Below are 21,614 nucleotides of genomic sequence, written 5' to 3'. Positions count from 1 at the left end.
AACCTCAGGTCTTTCTACCTAAGGGCCTTAAGCCCATCAAGTCATTCTCACACAGTCCTTAGGAAGCAAAAGAGGCAGGACCAGACATTGTTGTCTCTGAATCATGGGTGCTTCTGGTGTATCCAGAGTCTCGTGGTAATTAACTCACATGGGAAGGCTTATTAGATTCCATTCTATTTCTTCTGTACATGTGCTAAACTCATCCAAGGTCTTGGCTGCCTTGGTGGAGAAAAGGATCCAACGAGTGGCCATTGCCAGCATTCTCTCCTGACAGCAGAACAAATTTTGTTCCTGATGGGCCACCCACCCACTGGAGATTGCATTCAGGTCCCCACGGTGCTGAGCAGGTTTGTTATAACTTATCACAGTTTAACAGAGTGATTTCAGATTCACCCTTTTCATTGATCTCTTCTAGCCGAGAAACAGCTGAGAGAATTATCACAGAGCTAGAAAATGGTCACATCTCACCAAGGATGCCTGTGTCAGATATTAGTCATCATGGGATTAGAGACGGTTGGTTTATTGGTTTATACTTTCTTGATTCAAGTAATATAATATTTAGCGGTGACTATGTATGTGCTTGGGCTTCCCAGTGGCGCTAGTGGTAAAGAACCTGCTTGCCAATGCAGGAGACAGAAGAGATGTGGGTTCGATCCTGGCTTTGGAGGATCCCCTGGAGGAAAGCATGGCAACCCACTACAGTAGAATCCCATGGACAGAGGAGCCTGGCAGGCTACTATGATCCACAGGGTTGCAAAGAGTCAGACACGACTGAAGCGACTTAGCACTCATGCATGCATGTGCTTAGAAATGCAGAGGTGCAGAGAAACTCTCTGGCCACACTGCTAGGCGACAGCTGTGTGTTATCCAAAATGATTTGAATGAAGTGTTCCTCTGGAGTCAGGAACCCTTGCATTTGAAATTGACTTCGCCACTCACTTGGCTGTGTCACTTACCTTTTCCAAGCCTCTGTTTCCCCATCTGTAGAATCAGCATAACAATAGAACAGATTCCGTGGAATTCCCAGGAGATCCCATGAGATGAGGGTGTATGGAGTGTGCAGCATAGGGCCTGCAAATATTAATATGAAGCCTCGTAACTGGTAATTTTTAGTAATCATCATAAAACTATTACAGATGACAGCATCTGAAATCATTTGAGTCTTGAAAGGCAGCAGAGATTCTAAATTCAGCATTTTCATATTATTTCATGAGTGAGTATGAGTGTGGGAGTTTGTATCTAGGTTAATGAGAATGTCACACTCTGTTTATTAGGAATAAAGAAGCTGTTATTGAAGCAAAGCCTGCATTAATTAGGCTCAACTTCATCGTTCATTCAGTTATGTCACATACAGCTGTTGTTCCCCTCGTTTTGTAAAATTAACTAGAAAGAGTGAAGGCAGTCTGCTCAGATTAAAGAAGACATAAAAACCCTGAGTAATTATTAGAGCCGGAAGCTAAAGCTTTATGAAGCCACAGTGGCAACACTGTGTATTTTGCATTAGTGCCTGGTAATAGACCTCTGTGGGCACCGGGAACTGTGCGGGCCAGATTGAGGGCACGGAGCAGCTGGTTGCCCCTCAAAGCTCATTGACAGAAGGGGAGGGGTATTTGGAACTTGGTCTCAGGAAGGGAGGCGATGCCATTTGCTGCAGACAGGGTGGGAATTCGGGCGAGGCGCTCCAAGGGCCCCACGCTTTCATAAATGGAATCCAAAGCCTGTCAACTGTATATTGTAAGAGTGAAAGGCAGGAGCAAGCAAGGGCAGGAGGCAGCTGAGTGGAAACCCACGAAGCCAAAATGAGCCATTTAAGGTGGAAGAGGGGAAGCAGAGCCCCAGGAAAGTCCCTCGGCTCAGAAACCCGTTCAGTAGCACTTTTTATAGGGTGCCTGTGGCTTCTGGGCAAGTGGAGGTTGACCCAGCTTGGCACAAACGGAAGCCAGTTCTTCCCCAAATTCAGTGTGCACATGGCTCACCTGTTCAAACATAGATTCTAATTCAGTAGGTCTGAGATTCTGCATTTCACACAAGCCACAGGTGTGCGATGCTCGGCTGGGAACTACACTTTGAGTGTGTGCATGCGTGATAAGTCGCTTCAGTTGTGTCTGACTCTTTGCGACCCCATGGACTGTAGCCCACCAGGCTCCTCTTTCCATAGGATTCTCCAGGCAAGAATACTGGAGTGGGTTGCCATGCCTTCCCAGGGGATCTTCCCAACCCAGGGATCAAACCCAAGTCTCTTGTGTCTCCTGCATTGGCTGGCAGGTTCTTTATCACTTGCGCCACCTGGCAAGCCCATATTTTGAGTAGCAAGGGCTTAACCCACTCTCTCTACCCGCATTCCATTCTTGGTCACCAGCTGTTTCTAGTTAACCCTGCTCTTGGACCTTAACTCCAGCCGCTCTTGCACTCCACCTACACCTGCAATCCATGTGCCCTGCTAACCTCCAAGGCATCACTTATCTCTCTACCTCCTCCGCGTCTTCACCCGTGCTGTGACGGGGCTGAAGAAACATACACTGCTGCTCGACGAGGTCTCACTCTCATCTCCGTGGGCCCTTCCTTGTCGGTTTACTCTTTCCCTCTCGTGGAGGACTTCTTCCTCCTCCCTTCTCCCCTGTCAGACCTCCACTGCTTCCTTCCCCACCCTCAGTGTCAGCTAATATCTCTGCCTCCACTTTTCTTCTTTGTGTCATGACTTAGAAAAGAACTTCCTCCTCTTTCCTCTGCTGGATCTGCATGTTTGTGCGTGGGTCACTGGCCCAGGCCTTCTCTGCAGTGGCCATGGGAACACTGGGCATGCTCCGATTCATCATGCATCATGGCGGTCACTTCGGGGCCTAGGGTGACCAGCCCCTCTCTGACTTGCCTCCCCACCACTCTCCAGGGAGTGGCAATGTCCACAGTTGGCCCCTGATGGCCCTCCAACCTCTATCCTGTCCTGCACCACCACCCCCCGCCCGCCCCCTACCCAGCCACGCCCACCTCCCCAGCCCCACCCAGCCACGCCCACTCCCCCTCCCAGCCACGCCCACTTCCCCTCCCAGCCTCTCCCACCACCTTCAGGGCTCTGCTCAGCATTTACCCCCGAGGTCTTTCCCAACTCCGTACTTAAAGTAGTGCCTCCCCCAGGGCAGCACTCGGCCCCAAACTGGTTTCTGTTATTTTCCTCAGTGATTATTATAACTCTTTCGTCAGAAGGCTGGTTTGTCTCCCGCCTGCACCAGAAAGCCCAGAGGGCTGGAAATTGTGTGTCTCCATCAGTACTGAAACTCCACCTGGAATAGTGGCCAGCACATGACAACTCCCCTTGAATAGCTGAACAGATGCTAGAGTGGAAGTGAAAGTGTTAGTTGCTCAGTCCTGTCCGACTCTTTGCGACCCCATGGACTGTAGCCTGCCAGATTCCTCTGCCTGTGGGATTCTGCAGGCATGAATACTGGCATGGATTGCCATGCCCTCCTCCAGGGGATCTTCACGACCCAGGGATCCAACCCAGGTCTCCCACATTGCAGGCAGATTCTTCACCATCTCAGCCACCAGGAACATGTGGTTAAACTGGAACAGAATCAGAAAAAGCCAGTTAGTAAAACTACATGCCAACATATGTATTCATAAAGCCACTCTGTTGTTCAGTTGCTCAGCTGTGTCTGACTCTTTGTGACCCCGTGGACTGCAGCACACCAGATTTCCCTGTCCTTCACTGTCTCCAGGAGTTTGCAGTTCATGTTCATTGAGTCGGTGATGCCGTCCACTCACTCTGGATCATTTGAATTGACATGGCTACCTGTTTTGGGACTCTTTTTCACCTGACTGTGCTGAATATAATAGAAATCATTGAGCCTTCCAAGCCCTTGGGGGATCAGGAGGGAGAATGACTAGCATTAAATTCTTTCCAGAAATTCCTGTCCTTCCTTCTCTCTTTAATTGCTTTCAGGGAGGTCAGTAGTTAAGTCAGGATTTAACCCACCACCTGCTCCGGGCTGTGGGGCTTCCTATCTTCATGTGGGACATGGACAAAGACCTGTAACCTGTTAGCACTTAACAACAGTTCCTCAGGCCACATGCCCACTTCCCTTAGGGCTGATGGTAAAGAATCCACCTGCAATGCAGGTTACCGGAATTCCATCCCTGGGTCAGGAAGATTCCCTTGGAGAAGGGAATGGCAACCCACTCCAGTATTCTTGCCTGGAGAATCCCATGGACTGAGAAGCCTAGTGGGCTGTAGTCCATAGGGTCGCAGAGCGTCAAACATGACTGAGCAACTGGCGCTTTCACGCTTTTACACACTTCAGCCTGTACGTACTTTTTATTACTTGTGTCTCTCTGTATCTTATGTGTTGGTAACTTGGTTTCCTGAACTGGGCCTCTCTGCTTTTGTATAACATAGAGGTCTGTCAGTGTTAGACTCATTAGAAAAGACCCTGATGCTGGCAAAGATTGAAGGCAGGAGGAGAAAGGGATGACAGAGGACGAAATGGTTGGATGGCATCACCGACTCAATGGACATGAGTTTGAGCAAGCTCCTGGAGATGGTTAAGGACAGGGAAGCCTGGTGTGCTGCAGTCCATGGGGTCACAAAGAGTCAGACACGACTGAGCGACTGAACAACAACTATCAGTATTTAACTCAAAATAGTTATTGCTCTACTTAGGAACAGGTGCTTTTCCCAAACACTTGTTTCTGTTGCAGTTGTTTAGAGCTTGAAATGCAGCTTCGTGGTTTCATAAACAATGGTGTGGCTGGTGTGGAAACCTTCCAGAGCTCACGGCTTTGCTGAGCTGTCTTGCTTCGTATTTGAGAATGGGGAATTCCCCACAGAAGGGCAAAGAGGAGAGAATTTCCATTGCTTTTCTATGTTGAAAGCAAACCCTTTGCCAATGTAATCTTTTACCCTTTTCTCCTAACCAGACACTCTCCCTCATCTTCTGCTGCACCTTTCTCTTGCAGCTCCAGCCAGGGGGCTCTTAGCTCACATGGTTAGGGGCCCTAGGACGTGGGATGGGGGCTGGGGAGCTCCTGTCTTGCTGACCTCTGGATAGTCTGAGCTGGCAGGCCACGGAGGGACCACCACCTTGCTCACCATTTCCCTTTGCTTTTTCTTGAATTGCTTTGCATTTAATTTCTTTCTAATAAATAGCTCTTTCTTTTCTCTTTTAAACTCTTATGAAAAAGGAAAAAATATTGCATTGGTTTACCTCATTGGGTACTTTTTCTGAGACTATTCAATCTAGTTATTGGATCATTCTTTTTCACTCAATGCTTTTTACTTCCGCCTAATGGTTTAAGATACCTTCTTAGATCCGCAGTCGTCAAAAACAGAATATTAAATTTGTGATTACATTCCTCAAACTTGAATCATGCATCCTCTTGGAGGAAGTGATCTTTATAAGTGATACAGATTTATCTTAACCATAGGAAACCATGCTAACAAAAATATGGCATGTTTCAAGATGAAGACATAAAATAGTATGGCTAAATCTATTATAACAATTATCACACAGTTCTATGCATTTGGGGAAGGTCCCCTGAAGAAGAAAATGGCAACCCGCTCCAGTATTTTTGCCTGGGAAATCTCATGGACAGAGAAGCCTGTCGGGCTACAGTCCACGGGGTCACAGAGTCAGACATGACTGCACAACTGAGCTCACAGACAGACAGACTTTTGTTCCAGTCTGTTCCAGATAAGATATATATTTATTCTGATACGACTGTCACCTTCTTGAGGCATGAAACCGTTTTTGTTTTAATCTCTAAGTACCTTGCATCCTGGAAGGTGCACATGTTTGTGATGCAAAGTGCTAACCCGTAGTTACTGTTAGTGTCTGTGAGAAGAGATGGAATGAAGTTATGAGTAAGACATAAAGCATGGGTGTAATTAGTAATCATTGACAGCACATGTGATTAATGCAATCATTTTTACTTTCCCACTGGTATAAAATTTGCGATAATACATAGATCTGTGAATATTGGCAGAGCAAGTTTTAGCTTTTGTTTTTCAGTGTTATTTTTTACCTTCCTAGAGGTTAATTAAGTAATTATTTCTTAGTTACTTTCTTTATTGCTCAGAACTTTAATAAGTAAATGAAAAGATTATCATCTTACCCTTCATTGTGATGTGCTTAGTCACTTAGTAGTGTCTCTTTGCAACACACTGGCTCTTTGAGATTCTGACTCTGACACTTTCTGACTGTTTGCGACTCCATGGATGATATAGCCTGCCAGGCTCCTCTGTCCATGCGGATTCTGCAGGCAAGAATACTGGAGTGCGTTAGCCATGCCCTCCTCCAGGGTCCTTCCCTGCCCAGGGGTCAAACCCACATCTCTTGTGTCTCCTGCATTGGCAGGTAGGTTCTTTACCCTTACAGCCATCTGGGAAGCCCTTTATTACTGCAGTTTAATCCAGTTCAGAGTTTTGAAATTGTTTCCTGTTGTGTTTCCTTTCCAGAAAACCCCGAGGTCATTCTCTTATTTCAGCAGTTGAATGCAACTTCAGAGCTGGGAGAGAGTGATTGTGAGGTATTCGTTTTTCTGGTTTATTCTACACTGTTTATCCATGCTTGCTTACAGTTTCACTTTGTACAGGCATCAAGGGTATATTTGGGGACTCTGAGATGTGGGACTGGAGACACACAGCTTTGAAGCTGAAAAATCTCAAGGATATTTGCTAATTCCATTTTGAAGTTAGCACCAAGGGGCTTCTGCCCCAGCCTCTAAGACACCACGCACCATGCTTCCTACAACATGGTGTTTCCCTTTGGTCAGTGATGGGCATGAGCTTGGGTCTCCCTTTTAATGCCTATGTGAAATTAGACAAAGTGCCTAACCTCATTCAAGCTCTGTGTTCATCTTTGAGATGGAGACTATAATTGGATAGCTTGATGAGTTTCCAGTTCCAAACAGTGCTCTCCACCACCACCAATACCAGCAACAAAATATATATTAGACTGTGTTTTTACTGTTATTATTATCAATAGTATTGGTCATCTCATTTGGTGCTGATAATAAAGTTATATAAAAATTCTTTAATGACTTTAGGTCATCTATGAACAGAACTGAAACCAGACAAAAATCAGCCAGCCTAAACGAACAAGTTAACACAAAGGCATTCTTTATTTGATGTTAGCAGTTAGTTCGCTACATGGTTATCTGCTTTTCTAATGAATCCTGGACTTTGAAGTGCTCTGCCCACCCATTTAAAAGATTTACAAACCTCGAGCACTGTGACCTGACTGACCTCTGACCGTTATACATCATTATCCAGTTCCTCTTATGGGCCAGAAAGGAAGGAGTACATCTGGTCTGAATCTCTTCACAGAAGCAATCTTGTAAAATAGGACACTGTCTTTCAATCACATCTTTCCTTTAACTTGTTGAGAAGCTCTTTCTTTTGCTAGAGGAACCCTTTCCTCTTAGGAGAGCTGGGTACTATTTCAGGGTCACTGGGGTTCCCCTCAGAGGTCTTTCTAAATATAACTGCAGATCCTGGAAAACAGCCTGCCTTTTGTTAGTTAAGTTCAGCTTAAGAGTCAGTACAGTAGGAGCTTCGATTATCCACGCTCCAAAAATGCCTTCCTCTGATCTCCTGGCATTTGACAAGAATCTCGAATCAGGGATTAAATATTGTTTTCTCTAATGCATTTCCATTTTCACTATAGCTGTTCGCCTTACACATTTTATTTGTGGGCCTGAACTATAGAGCATTTTCTAGTTAGGGGCATTAAGATTTAATTTAAGAATCTATGTATTTTAGAATAGGGCTCAGATGTTTCTGTGGAGGCATCACACGGTCCTCTTAAGATTCTAGAAACCATTGTATTGTGTGCTTTTTTTTTTTCTTTTTTTTTTTTTCGGTAGGCGGTAGATTGCTTCAGTCTTACTGTGGGGATGTTTTTCTGCCTTTTTTTTTTAAATTCATCTGGAATTTGCAGTTTGCTCTCTGTCAAATTTCTGACCCCAGCTTTTGATTATCTTCATTTGTATATCCCAAGCAGTTTTCAAAACTAATCTGTGTACAGTGAAACCTTCTTCCCCACCCCTCCTCACTTGTCTGCTACTCACAACTGATACCTTCTCCTGGAATCAATATTTTAATTAAAGGCATCACTGTCGACCTCGTAACTCAAGCCAGCAATCTCTATCCTGACATTGCTTCACTCTTTGCATTCAGTACACACTGGATCCTGGGTTTAAGAGAACATATGAAAGTTCCCCCAAACAGTGGTGCTTGGTGAGGTCAAATATTAATTGCCAGCTGTCACAAATGTTAATTGTAAATAGCCTTCCAGTTCAGCTATCCTCTGCCTCCCACTGTCACTACATCAGTTCTGGTTCTCATCAACTCCACTCCAGTCTGTGCTGGAGCTCACTTAGTGTGGCTGTCTTTCAACAGATTGTCCCTACTCTAGGGACCCTGCTCCCCCCTATATAGTGTGATTTCTTGTTCGGTGACTTCCGTGGGTCCTTGCAACCTTGGGAGTAGACCCAGACATCTTGGTGTATACCTCCACCATCAGTCCTGCGCAGCCCTCTAGCACACTGCCTGCTTCCCCTTCTTTGCTGTCTGTGCTTCGTTAGGACTGAGTTTCTTAGGCTGTTTCAACACATCGTGTCCTTTAAGGCTTTGCACGTGCTGGTCTCACTCCTGATAATGCCCTTGCTCAGTTTTTCTTGATAAATCCCTATGCATCCTTCAAAGTCCACGTCAATTTCCATCTCCTCGGAGAAGCCGCTCCCACCCCCATGTTTCCCTCCTGTGAACTGGGTTTCCATGATTCTTCAGCTGTATCTCTGGTCAGACTACACTTAATTATCCATTAATATATCTGACCCTCCTATGGACACTAAGCTTGAGGGTAAGATTCAGATATTATTATTTTTGTATCTACAGCATTTAATAGATGCCTTGCACATAGTAACGCAAAGTGGACACTCTAATTTAAATGAGTGTATCTCTGGCACTGTAATAAAAAGGAGGGTATGTGTGTAGGTCACTCAGTCATGTCCAACCTTTTGCGACCGTTTGGACTGTAGCCCGGTAGGTTCCTTTGTCCATGGGATTCTCCAGGCAAGAATACTGCAGCGGGTTGTCATTCCCTTCTCCAGGGGCTCTTCCCAACCCAAGAACTGAACCCACGTCTCCTGTGTTTCCTGCATTGCAGGCAGATTCTTTACCCACTGAGACTTTGGGGAATCCCAAAAAAAAGGAAGATAGTGTTTGTAAAAAGGAATCTCAAGCTGTGCTTATTCTCTATGTGCAAGCGTTTTTCTCAACAATAATGATTTGCTTTTCATTAGACTTTAGGTATCTGTAGATTAAAGGAGAGCTGCCAAGACCAGGTTACAGCCCCTTTCCCTATTCTGCAGGCTTCCCTGGTAGCTCAGACCCTAAAGAATCCGCCTGCAATACAGGAGACTCGGGTTTAATCCCCGGGTCAGGAAGGTCCCCTGGAGAAGGAAAAGGCAACTCACTCTAGTACTCTTGCCTGGGAAATCCCGTGGACAGAGGAGCCTGGGGGGCTACAGTTTATGGGATCGCAAAGAGTCAGACACAGCTGAGCAACCAAACCAGAGAGGGGGCATGGCTGTCAGAACTAAAATGATGGCTGCATGTTCTTGGAACTGGCAACTGTATGTAGGCATTTCCACCTAGAGAGTAGATTTAGTCAGTGCATTCACCAGTCTGGGTGAGGATAGTTACTTGTATAATGTTTGAATTTGAGATTCAAAAATTAAATTACCCTAACTCATTTTCAGGCTTCTCGTGTGCCCATGTCTTGGAAGTGTGTTTCAGATCACCAGAGTTGTTCTTTCCACACATGAGAAAGACAAGCTATGAGAACAGCATCAGTAACTGTCCGCTGGGACAGGAGCCCTAATCCCAAAACAACAAGGCTGCAGTTAACACAGTTAGCAATGGATTGTGTCTTTGAGGAGCTCGGGAAACATAATGGGATTCATTTTTAATTCCAGCCAATTCAAGAAACAAAGCAAAGCCTTGGCCTCTGGAGTGGCTTTGTAATCAGAGGTTACCACGGGCTGTCAGAACTCTGAAAAGCTGTCTCCACTGTGAAAATAGGCTTAGGTTGAACGGTGATTCTAGAACTGAGGAAATGATGACTTTAGCCAGGTTTTGTCTCCCATGTGAACTCTGACTTGCAAAGATGAGGGTAATTTCAGTGTACAGTGTTTGGTTTATTTTTCAAACCAATTTTAATAGCAACCTCCTTGCACTCTGAAGCAGTTAAAAAAAGAGCTGATATAAATAAATATTACAATGTGTATCTTAGCTGTCTCTAGGTCAGTAGTCAACAAAATAGTTTGCAGTCAATTAATTAATCCTGTTTTTTCTCTTTTTTGCTATCCTACCTTACATTTATGATGTATTTTCTGAACTATAAAAGAAGTATACATATTCACTATAGAAAGTTAGAAAATATGAAATTCCAAAGAAGGAAAAAAGCTTTCCTACAAGGCTGTAGGCTGTACCCTAAAAAGAACCATTGTCAACATCTTGGTTGATATTAGCCTTAAATAGAGTTTCTTCCAGGCAGGGATGCATACTTTTCAAATTCTTACTATGAAAAATTTTACATCCATGAGAGAATGAATAACACAGTGAGTTCTCGTATACTCACTATTTAAATTCACAGATTACCAACATTTTGCCAGTATTGGCTTGTCATCCTCTTTTTAATCTTTCCCTTCCTCTTTTCTTTTGGAAGTATTGGCTAACTAACTACCTTGAAAAGGAAAGAGGAATCCTGATTTCGGAAAGAGGGCTGTGGAAGGCAATCATTTGCCTGCCAATTTCATACACCTTCACCCAGCTTTTACTTAGGAAGCAGAAAGTATGGTTTTCTATTTAGTATTGTACTTGGAGGATAAGTAGCCTTAATGCTCAGGTCTATCACATGCTAGATGGGTATTGATTTTTCTTCTTAAATCAATGTTTCCCTAGAGCATAGTTTTATTTATTCATAAAGCCAAGATGATGTCTGACAGGAGTTATGGCAGTGTAAATCTGTGATGCAGGCACAATACGAAGAGCTTTTGTGAGACTCAAAAATCAATGATGCTGGAGGGTTACTTCATAAGCTTGAGAGAGTGCATTTGCTGTGCTTCTAAGTGTAAAAGGAGAATTTCAGCCTCTAGTTAAGTTTCATTCTTCTGTTTTCTAGGCTGCTGTTCAAATGAAGTTCAGTTAACCCTTGAATGATGTGGATTTGAACTGTGCAGGTTCACTTATATGTGGATTTTTTCCAATAGTGAATACTATATATAGTAAGTACTAAATGATTCGCGATTGGTTGAATCCATGGAAGAAGAACAATGGGTAGAGCAACCATGGTTACATAGGGCCCACTATAAATTATACACAGACTTGCTACTGTCTGGAGGGTTGGCCTCAACTATATAGCATCAGACTGGAAAGAACCACGCTTCAGCACTGGTCCCTTTTTTGACACCTATCTGTTGACTTACTCTCAAAAGCTGTGCTGGCCCTACTGATCATAACACTGTCATTTGGCTTCATGGTGTAGAATACATTCTAAGAGTATTCACTTTTTGTCACTATATTTACTTTTTAGAATGTGAGTATATCCTGACAGTATTCACTTTTTGTGTGTGTTCTGTTTTCTTTTTAGAAGTTTTTAATATATAAAAATTACTATTAGAATTTTTTAACTTAAAATATGTCTCAAATGGTTTCCCCGACCTTAACTGATTTTTCTAGTGGTTAAAATTGCATCTAATCACTAGATTGTCCTCATCTAGAGTTGTGAATATCAGTTTTCTATTAGGTATGTGATCTCAACAAGGTAGAACTTGGTTGGGAAGTCAGATGACCTAGATACTGCTTTCATTATTTACTCTGGCTTCTGTGTGACCCCAGGTAAGTTCCAGAACTTCTCTAGGACTGTTTTTACTTATTTTGTTTTGAATTTTTCATTTAAATAAAGTTGAGTGAAGGTGCATGAAATTGGCAGGAGTTTATTTGACTTCCATAGTTTACTGTATATCAGGACTCTTTCCTTTTAAAATAACTAGTTGCTACTAAAAAAACAAAAAGAAGGAAAGAGGAAATGAAAGAGCAAAAAAGGGACAGGTGAAATGAGGATTATTTTTTCATGAAGAATAAGGTTTCTTCCAGTGTGAAAATACTGTGATTTTCTGTGAAAAGATTTCGCATGCTGAGCTGTTATCAGTAGTCATGATTTCCTTAGAAATTTCTGAGCCATCAAGGATGTACCTTGAGTTCAGAATCTGAGATCCCCAGCACCTGCTCCTGAGAGCAGATAGAGGCTCTGGCCAGACCTGTGGTTCCCTGGGACCCCAGTTCTCCACACAGACTTCTCTGATAGCTCAGAGGGTAAAGAATCTGCCTGCAGTGCAGGAGACCCAGTTGTGATTCCTGAGTTGAGAAGATCCCCTGGAGAAGGGAGTGGCTACCCACTCCAGTATTCTTGCCTGGAGAATTCCATTGACTAAGGAGCCTGGTGGTCTACAGTTCATAGGGTCACAAAGAGTCAGACGCAACTGAGCGACTAACACACGTCTCACCAAATCAACCCCAATCATTAATGGAGTGACATCATCGCAAGATGGCCCCACATCCAAGCAGTTAACTCATGGTAATTTTGAATGGTGGGCTTCTGAGATCAACCATAGTTTCCTGTAATTTTGCTGTGTTACTGGGTAATGCTAGGGTCCCTCCTTCTGCATGAGCCTTACTCATTCTCTGCAGGTTTCAGGCAAGCTGTTCTGCTGGCCCTTTTCTGATGGTTTTTAACTATGAAGAATCACAGAACAAGGTAGGAGGGGGAATAAAATAAATAAAAATAAATAAATAAAAATTAAAAAAAAAACAGAAGCAATATTGTAACAAATTCAATAAAGAACTTTAAAAAAATTTTTAATAAAATTTATTTTTCCACATTTGAGTATGTCTAGTTTATAAAATGTGTATATACAATTACAGGTATTGTTAGGCAGTTATGAAGCTAAACAGGTATGTTCACATAGGATGAAAGTGAAGAAAGCGAAAGTGAAGTCGCTCAGTCGTGTCTGACTCTTTGCGACCCCATGGACTGTACCCACCGGGCTCCTCCGTCCATGGGATTCTCCAGGCAAGAATACTGGAGTGGGTTGCCATTTCCTTCTCCAAAAGGGAAGTTTAATTTTTAGTTGAGTGTATTCTTGAGTGTCTGCTGTAGAAGGATCTCCTTTCACTGGAGAAGAGTTTGCCTCCCGGGTGTATAAGAGTGTGGTGTGGACTGCAAACAGCAGCTCAGAATTGCACTTCAAGACGACCATGGGGATAAGGGGTGTTTTCATAGACACCTGAGGCACTGTTAGTGGAACTGCTGTGAGTGACAGGATTGAATTCCTGTTGACTGGTTTCAAATTGCTTTGTTTTATAATCCCTTCATATAATCTAATACATATTATGACATTTGAAAATGTGCCTCGAACATACACAGAAAGTGGTGAAAACCCCTGAATTATAAGACAGGGTCACAGCCCTTCAGTTTGCCATTTGATACCCTTTTCCCGTCAAAGACAGTTTATATAGGTTGCAGGAATAGAGAGGATGGTTCCTTCTTGTATTCAGATCTCAACTTAAATGTTCCTTTCTCACAAAGGGCTTCCTCAGACTGCCAGGGCTCTGGAACCCCTCATAACACTGTCCTTCCTCCCTCATTTACCTTTTAAAAATAATTAGCCTCCAACTAAAATAAATAAATTAACTTTTAAAAAATAAAAAATTAAAAAAGTTAAAACCTTGAAAAAAATTTAAAAATTAAAAAAAAAAAATTACTTTCCCTACCTGATACTCTAGTATCAGTGTTAATTGGTCTTTCGTGAGTCACCTATGGGGAGGTCAGCTGAGACGTCGTCTGTTTTGTTCACCTTGTATCCTCAGTGCCTAGAGCAGTGCCGGGCGTTGTATAAGCTCTCAAAGGTTCTTCCCATTCGCCTGTTTTCTTCTACGGATCATCTCCTCTTTCCATCCCTGAGGCTGTTTCTTTATCACTGCAGGAATCAGGCCTTCCTGTCTCTTCCCCTTGCTGTGGAGTCTGTGGCACTTAACACTTTACATTTCTGTCATTACCCAGCAATTCGTTCCTGGTGGTAGCATCTGATAGGCAGGGACAATGATAGCACATTGGCTGTTACCATGATAGGCACTTGAGTCAAGTGGTTCCTGTTAAATTTTCCAACCACGAGATAGTTACATATAAAATAGATAAACAGCAAGGACTGTAAAGCACAGGGAATAATATTCAATATTTTGTAATAACCTATAATGGAAAAGAACCTGAAAAAGTATATATATGTGTGTGTGTGTACATATAATTGAATCACTTTACTGTACATGTGAAACTAACACAATGCTATATATAAAACAGCTATACTTCAGTTAATAAAGTGAAGTCGCTCAGTCGTGTCCGACTCTTTGCGACCCCATGGACTAATGTAGCCCACCAGGCTCCTCCATCCATGGCATTCTCCAGGCAGGAACACTGGAGTGGGTTGCCATTTTCTTCTCCAGGGGATCTTCCCGACCCAGGGATCAAACCCAGGTCTCCCGTATTGCTGGCATACGCTTTAACCTCTGAGCCGCCAGGGAAGCCCCTGTAATAGAGGGTAAGGAGAGCTTTAAGATTGAGTACAAAAATTCCTGCCTGTGGGCCTCTCCCAGATCTCATTTATGTACCTTTTTGTCTGGCTGTTTATATGCATCCTTTACCATGTGTGCATGTGTGCTAAGTCTCTTCAGTCGTGTCCAGCTCTTTGCAATCCCATGGTCAGTAGCCTGCCAGGCTATGCTGCCCATAGGATTTTCCAGGCAAGAATACTGGAGTGGGTTGCCATGCCTTCCTCCAGGGGATCTTCCTGACCCAGGGATCAAACCCTCAGCTCCAGCATTGCAGAAGGATTCTTTACCCAGGAGCCACTGGGGAAGCCCATTCTTTGACATATCCTTTAATAAATTGGTGAATGTGGGGGAAAAAAGAAGATTCTGAAAGAGAAATAAAACAGGTTACAAGTTTTATGACTTACCTGTACACCAGTATTAACACTAAGGGTCAGTTGGATAGAATGTTCTGCTTTGATGGTGGACTTAAGGAATGGCCTGTTGTGGCTTCCATTTTTTAAGGAACTGTAAAATTCCTTTAATTTACCACTGTGAATACCTCTTTCAGAAGGAAGACTTTCTTTTTTTAGAAACACTCCACATCTCTTTCCCCAGCTCAGTCCAGAAGCCTGAGCCTGAGTCTGATCTTGTTATGTCTCAGAATGTGGTTACTACATTTTCTCCTAATGGCTGTATTTTACATGATAATGAATCATTCTTTTCTACAAGCCTGCTTCGTTTATGCAAAACAGATAGAAATTGAAATGGGTGTGAATCATACTCTTCTTTCAGGGAGCAGCGAAGCTACTATAGAGCCTGAATATAATGTTATGATCCCTTATGTCAAGTTAAGCAAAGAAATGTTGGTTCTGTGGTTAGTAAGGATAAGCTTATTGGACAGTTTCAGGAAAACAGAAAGCGGCTTTTGAATCTCAGGCCTTGGCTACTTAATTCTTACTTTAGGAAGGTCAACTCATTTTCGATCATCTCTTGTACTTTGAAGTAATAATCTCTTGTACATTAGTGGCCTGAAAGCATTAATGACATTACTGCCCACTGATTTTCAATAATATGGAAAAGGTATTCCAAATTGGTCCCAGCTATCAACAAGGAAAAAGGCAGAAAATTAAATTAGTAGGAGGATATTGCAAAAAGCCTTTTGTAAATGCTATAGAATCTCTCGAATCTAATCCTTGAGAGAAATTTATTTTGTTATGGAAAGAATAGGTTTCTCTCCCAAGAGATACTGAAACATCTTTCATTTGTAAGAGATGGATTACAGCCTATGGATGGAATAGTGTGTGCACACTAAGTTGTTCAGTTGTGTCTGACTGTTTACAATCCCATGGACTATAGCCCACCAGATTCTTCTGTCCACGGGATTCTCCAGGCTAGAATACTGGAGTGGGTTACCATGCCATGCCCTCCTTCAGGGGATCTTCCCATCCCAGGGATTGAACCCAGGTCTCCTGCATTGGCAGGCAGATTGTTTACCACTAGTGCCGCCTGTGAAGCCCATTAAATAGAGTTAACTCCACAGATTAATTAGAAAATAAAGCATGCCAATTAATACTCAAGCATTTCAGAATTGCTCGGCTCTTGGAGTATTTATTGATTTTTGTCTGCAAGCTTTATAAACAGACACCTCAGATCCCTGAAAACACTGAACTATTTAAAATTTCTAAGGTTAAGTTTCCGTGGGTTAATGGAGAAAAATTTGGCTTCTCACTAATAGACAAAATATTGACTTTAGATTTAATGTCAGTGAGCTGAGGCAGAGACACACATTTACTCACTTAATTTGACCAATAAGCTAGCCCTCTGTTCTTTTCAAAAGTAGAAAGTTAACAAAAAAGGACTTTTTAAGTAAGATAAATGTGCTTCGGGGAGTCTTGTCTGCAGATCCTCACAAGGGAGGTAATAGACTTTTTCAGGAATTTCATGACAGTTCTGGATGAGTTCTCTGAAGAAGGACACAGGCGTGGAGAGCTTTGCACATAACTGCAAGTTGTGTACAGAACCTCCGAAGTTGGTCCAGGACCCTTTGGGATCTATCCTCATGGGCCCAGGTTAAAACAAAACAAACCTGAACTCATACCTTCCAAGTAGGGGCCGTGCTTAATTTTTTGTCCTATAAATGCTAGTTCTTTAATCCCTGGCATTAACATATCACCCAAGACATATTTGAATTTTTTGCTGGGTTGTACTTAAACAGAAACAATATTTATTTATTTATTTTGCAATAAAGTATATATTTAAGATGTTGACAGTTATTAAATACTTAATATCTTATATAACCATATATTAACTTTATTATAGAAATAAGCATTTTTAAATGTTACAATTGCTGTTTGCCCTTATATAATATCATTATATTTTCTCTTGCTCTACCTTCCTTGGTTTGTCTTTAGTATGTAAAAATTTCATCCACTTAATGGGTAGGGGTAGTTCATCCTAAGGTTCTTTTGGAAAAGTGAAAGTGGCTTAGTTGTGTCTGACTTTCTGTGACCCCATGGGCTATACAGTCCATGGGATTCTCTAGGCCAGAATATTGGAGTGGGTAGCCTTTCCCTTCTCTAGGGGATCCTCCCAACTCAGGGATCAACCCAGGTCTCCCACATTGCAGGCGGATTCTTTTATCAGCTGATCCACAAGGGAAGTCCAAGAATACTGGAGTGGGTAGCCTATCCCTTCTCTAGTGGATCTTTCTGACCCAGGAATCAAACCAGGATCTCCTGCATTGCAGGCGGATTCTTTACTAACTGAGCTATCAGGGAAGCCCCTGGAAAATTTAAAAACTGATCTTAATTCCATTTCAGCAACAGTTGATAGTTAAGTAAATTTAAATAATAATGGGGTATGTTTCCTGTGATGCTTAAACTTTTAAAAAATGTTTGGAAAGATAGTATCACTTAAATTAGAATATGGAAAGTCCATTATTTTTCTTATGACTTACATTCCTTTTTCTTTGGGGATTAATGGCTTTTCTTTTACTCCTTACTTTTATATATGTAAATTCCTATGCTAGCCTTTATTCCACATATCAAGAAAAGAAGTAAAAGTAAACATCAGTCAAGGAATTCCTCTTTCAGCAGAAGGTACCAAATAAACTGCTAACAGTGGTTACTGACTTAAGAGAGATGTCAGAAACTTGCCAAGAGAAATGGAACATAAGGGAACAGGGAATTCTGCAGAGGAGGGAGAATTTGAGCTGGATCTTACTGTATAAATAGGAGTTGGTTGGTCAAAAGTGTCTTTGTGGGGGCTCATTAGTTCCTGCCAGAATGAAATGCTTGTTAAAACATAATCTACCATGGACCCAAAAATAGGGACCTGTAGATCCTTACAGCAGGTTGGAACACAAGGAAAAGAAACTATCCTTCTGGAACTTTCTGTGTATGAACACTTAAGAATAAACCAAACTTGACTAGGAACACTTGGTATAAACTGAAAACAAAGATGCCAGGCAAGTGGTAATAAAGGATGATATGATTTTCTTTCCCAATGTCTTTTCCTAAAGGAAAAGGCAGCCTGAAAATTGTCAGTGGAGTTGATTTGAGGGCCTTTTTCAAGTTGATGTTAGAAATTTAGTGAAAGTAAGTGCCTTGGACAAGACTGACCTTATCTAAGTCATCTTTGTGTCCTTAGTCTATTTACCTCACTCTGGATTATAATGATAATAATGACCACCACCTACCTACTAGGTTCTTTCTACACACTGAGCACAATGATAAAAGGCTTCACTTTTATCTGATCCTCATCATGACTTTTTGTGATTTCTGTAAGGTTAAGAGTGGGAGTCTAGGGGCAGCTGCCTGGGCTGGAACCAGACCTCTCCCACCACTTACACGGTGAGTCACGTAGGTGTGCTGTTTAGTCTTCCTGTGCTTCAGTACCCACATTAAAGGGAGAGATAACATCTTACAGAAAAACCCAAACAAGCTTTTTGGCCAGCCCAGTACTTAATTCTGAGGATTGTTCACAAATATTAAGGTATTCTTTAGCACCGTGCCTGGTATTAGCTGTTAGTATCATTATCATCATCCTTGTTTTGCCGTCAAGGGGACTAAACTCAAAGGTTAAATAACTTGCCCAGTTTCACATACAGTTATATGAACTGGAGCCATTCTGGGCTCATCTTGTGGCTCAGATGGTAAAGAATCTTCCCATAGTGTGGGATTCCTAGGTTTGATTCCTGGGTCGGGAAGATCTCCTGGAGTAGGAAACGAGACAACCCAATCTAGTATTCTTACTTGGGAAATCTTATGGACAGAGGAGCCTGGCAGGCTACAGTCTGTGGGGTCACAAAGAGTCAGACTTGACTGATCGACTAACATTTTCACTTTCATTTGACTACAAGCCTTGTCTGTATCCTTTCTGGACTCAATAGAAGTAAAGAGTTCTGTGTTTTCAGATTTCATGTCATACTACTTTGCCTCACTTATGTTCTTCCTGAGTGAGCTTATCCCTTCCTGGGGCTTTATTGGTCATCAAACTCAGGGCCTGGTGAACTGTGTCCTGTAGCCAGATACATCTGACACCTATTTTTATAAATAAAGTTTTATTGGAACATAGGCACACTCATTCTTTAGCCATTGCTTATGGTTGCTTTTCTGCTTCAGTCACAAAAGTGAGTAGTTGGGGTAGATCATAAGGCCCTCAAAGCTGAAATACTTATTCTCTGGCCTGTTACAGAAAATGTTCGCATATCCTGATCTTGCTCACTACTTTCAACCTTTCTCCTAAGATGTTAATTCCTAAGTTTAACCACCCACCAGATTTCCCTACCTCCATGCCCCATATCCACCTTAAAATCAACCTTTCAGTCATTTGCTCAGTTGTGTCCAACTCTGTGACCCAATGGACTGAGTCTGCCAGGCTCCTTTGTCTGTGGAATTTTCCAGGCAAGAACATTGGAGTGGGTTATCACTTCCTACTCCAGAGGATCTTCCCAACACAGTGATCAAACCTGAGTCTCCCTTACACCTTCTGCATTGGCAGGTGGATTCTTTACCATTCGTGCCACCTGGGAAGCCCCAGAATCAGTCAGTTCAGTCGCTCAGTCTTGTCCAACTCTTTGCGACCCTATGGCCCAAAATCAATCTTTACCAAACTAAATTCCTTCTGTGTTTATTTCTCTTTCTTTATCAGTTCCTCCTCATTTCCTAAACCAGCTAAGGGCACTGCCATGTGCCCAAGGGGCTTCCCTTCTTTATATTTCTCATGCCTGATCTGTCAAAAAATGTTACCAAAAAAAAAAGTTACAGATGAGCTTATTTTCAAAACAGAAACAGACTTAGAGACTAGAGAATTTACCAGCGGGAAAAGGTCGCAGGGAGGGGGTAGTTAGGAGTTTGAGATTGACATGCAGACAGTGCCATATTTAAAATGGGTAACCAAAAATAAATAAATACATAAAATGGGTAATCAAGAAGGATCTACTGTATAGCACAGAGAATTCTGCTTAATATTATATAACAGCCTATATGGGGAAATAATTTGAATAAGAATAGATACATGTATATGTATATGTAGAACAGAATCACTTGGCTGTACACCTGAAACTGATACATGTACTCCAATTATAAAGTTACAGATTAAAAACAAAAATGAACACCGTAAAGACAATAATCTAGGTTTTTAGTACTTTCTCATTTTGGTATTCTCAGGTCCCAGCTGCATTCAATCAGAAATTCCTGTTAACAGTTCCCTAGAAATCGTCATAAACTACATTCCCTGAGAAATAACTATTAGGATGTCTTCATCAAATAAGCCATGGAGACATTGGTCTGTGTCTTAACTTCAGATACTGCCTCACAAGCATTTAGCAGTGCTAGGAAGTCAGAATATTGTAAAATTTGTACATTTATTATTAAAATACACTGAAGAGAGCATTACTATTTGACTTATTAAGTTGTTATTTTAAAACTATTTATCACTGGCATTTTAAAATTAAATCTCTGTTCTATATGCCGAGCCTCATTGGCCAGATCATGAGGAGTCAAAACTCCAACATTAGATTATCAATTATCCTTTTTACTGGTTCATCCAAAGAGCATATTCAGATAGCAAATGGATTTCCATCGTTTTTAGTATTATTTGAATATTATTGTAAAGCTCATGATATTATTAACTCTGCATCATCTTTTATGAATTTAAAATTACTATGCTATAACAACTGATGAAAGAGCATAGAAGAGCCAAGTAAAAATAAATAAACTTTGAAATATGAAAGGATTAGTGGGGATAATAAATATCCACTCATTGTCTTAACATTTTTGATCTGGCATTTGTTTTACCCAATAAATATTTTCATAGTACTTTAATTTCAGTTTCTCTGTTTGAAAAATTATGCAGGAACAGCCTTTGTTTTCAGGAACAACAGAGATGTTTATAGCATTTAAGTCAAAAGCAGAGGTTGTAAATTAATTCAGATCTTCTGAGCAAAGACATTAGCTTTTGTGTAACATAAGGATTTGGACTTGTTTACACAAAATAATCCCAAGAATAATAGTTCCCTATGCTCAATAGGGATCTTAAAGATTAATATTTTTCTTCGGTTGATGATTATGTAATACATTAATAGGCTTCTCTAAATACTCCCTAAAATTTCAATTGTCTGTAGACTTTCCAAGCTGTATTTTGATCAGACATGTAAAGAAATGATGTAGCTCAATTACTGTCAAATTAAGGATGATTTTTACATTATGATTTGGAGAGAAATGCCATCTCTGATCAGACTTCAAAATAGCTGAAATTCTTAGAGAAAAAAGTAAGTGGTTAAGGACATCATGCTGAAGCGTGGTCCCAGTGCCCTGTGGTCACGTCACCTCTTCTGTGGAGGTGGCTGCTGCTGTCACTGTTAAAATGTCACTAGTCCATCTGCTGGTGGCTGGTTCTCCCAGCAGACCTCCCACCTAACCTCAGAGCTGACACATGAAGGCTCACTACAAAGTCTCACGTAAAAATC

At 41.8% G+C, this 21,614-nt stretch overlaps 1 protein-coding gene across 3 annotated transcripts in view; it reads left to right on the top strand.

Moving 5' to 3' along the window:
- PAG1 (phosphoprotein membrane anchor with glycosphingolipid microdomains 1) overlaps window positions 1–21,614 on the top strand; it is a 159,291-nt gene that overhangs the window by 43,379 nt on the left and 94,298 nt on the right. The window contains exons 2-3 of one of the 3 annotated variants that reach the window (XM_070477212.1): window positions 6,449–6,519; window positions 11,181–11,283. The exons of 1 other annotated variant lie outside the window; for it this stretch is intronic. The gene's annotated coding sequence lies outside the window, so the exon portion shown is untranslated. The remainder of the gene's footprint in view (window positions 1–6,448; window positions 6,520–11,180; window positions 11,284–21,614) is intronic. One more of the 3 variants, XM_020891157.2, reaches the window with a different exon arrangement.

Source organism: Odocoileus virginianus, chromosome 15 (genome assembly GCF_023699985.2).
Source record: "Odocoileus virginianus isolate 20LAN1187 ecotype Illinois chromosome 15, Ovbor_1.2, whole genome shotgun sequence".
Lineage (NCBI taxonomy): Eukaryota > Metazoa > Chordata > Mammalia > Artiodactyla > Cervidae > Odocoileus > Odocoileus virginianus.
This window is presented reverse-complemented; position numbering and strand designations above follow the sequence as displayed.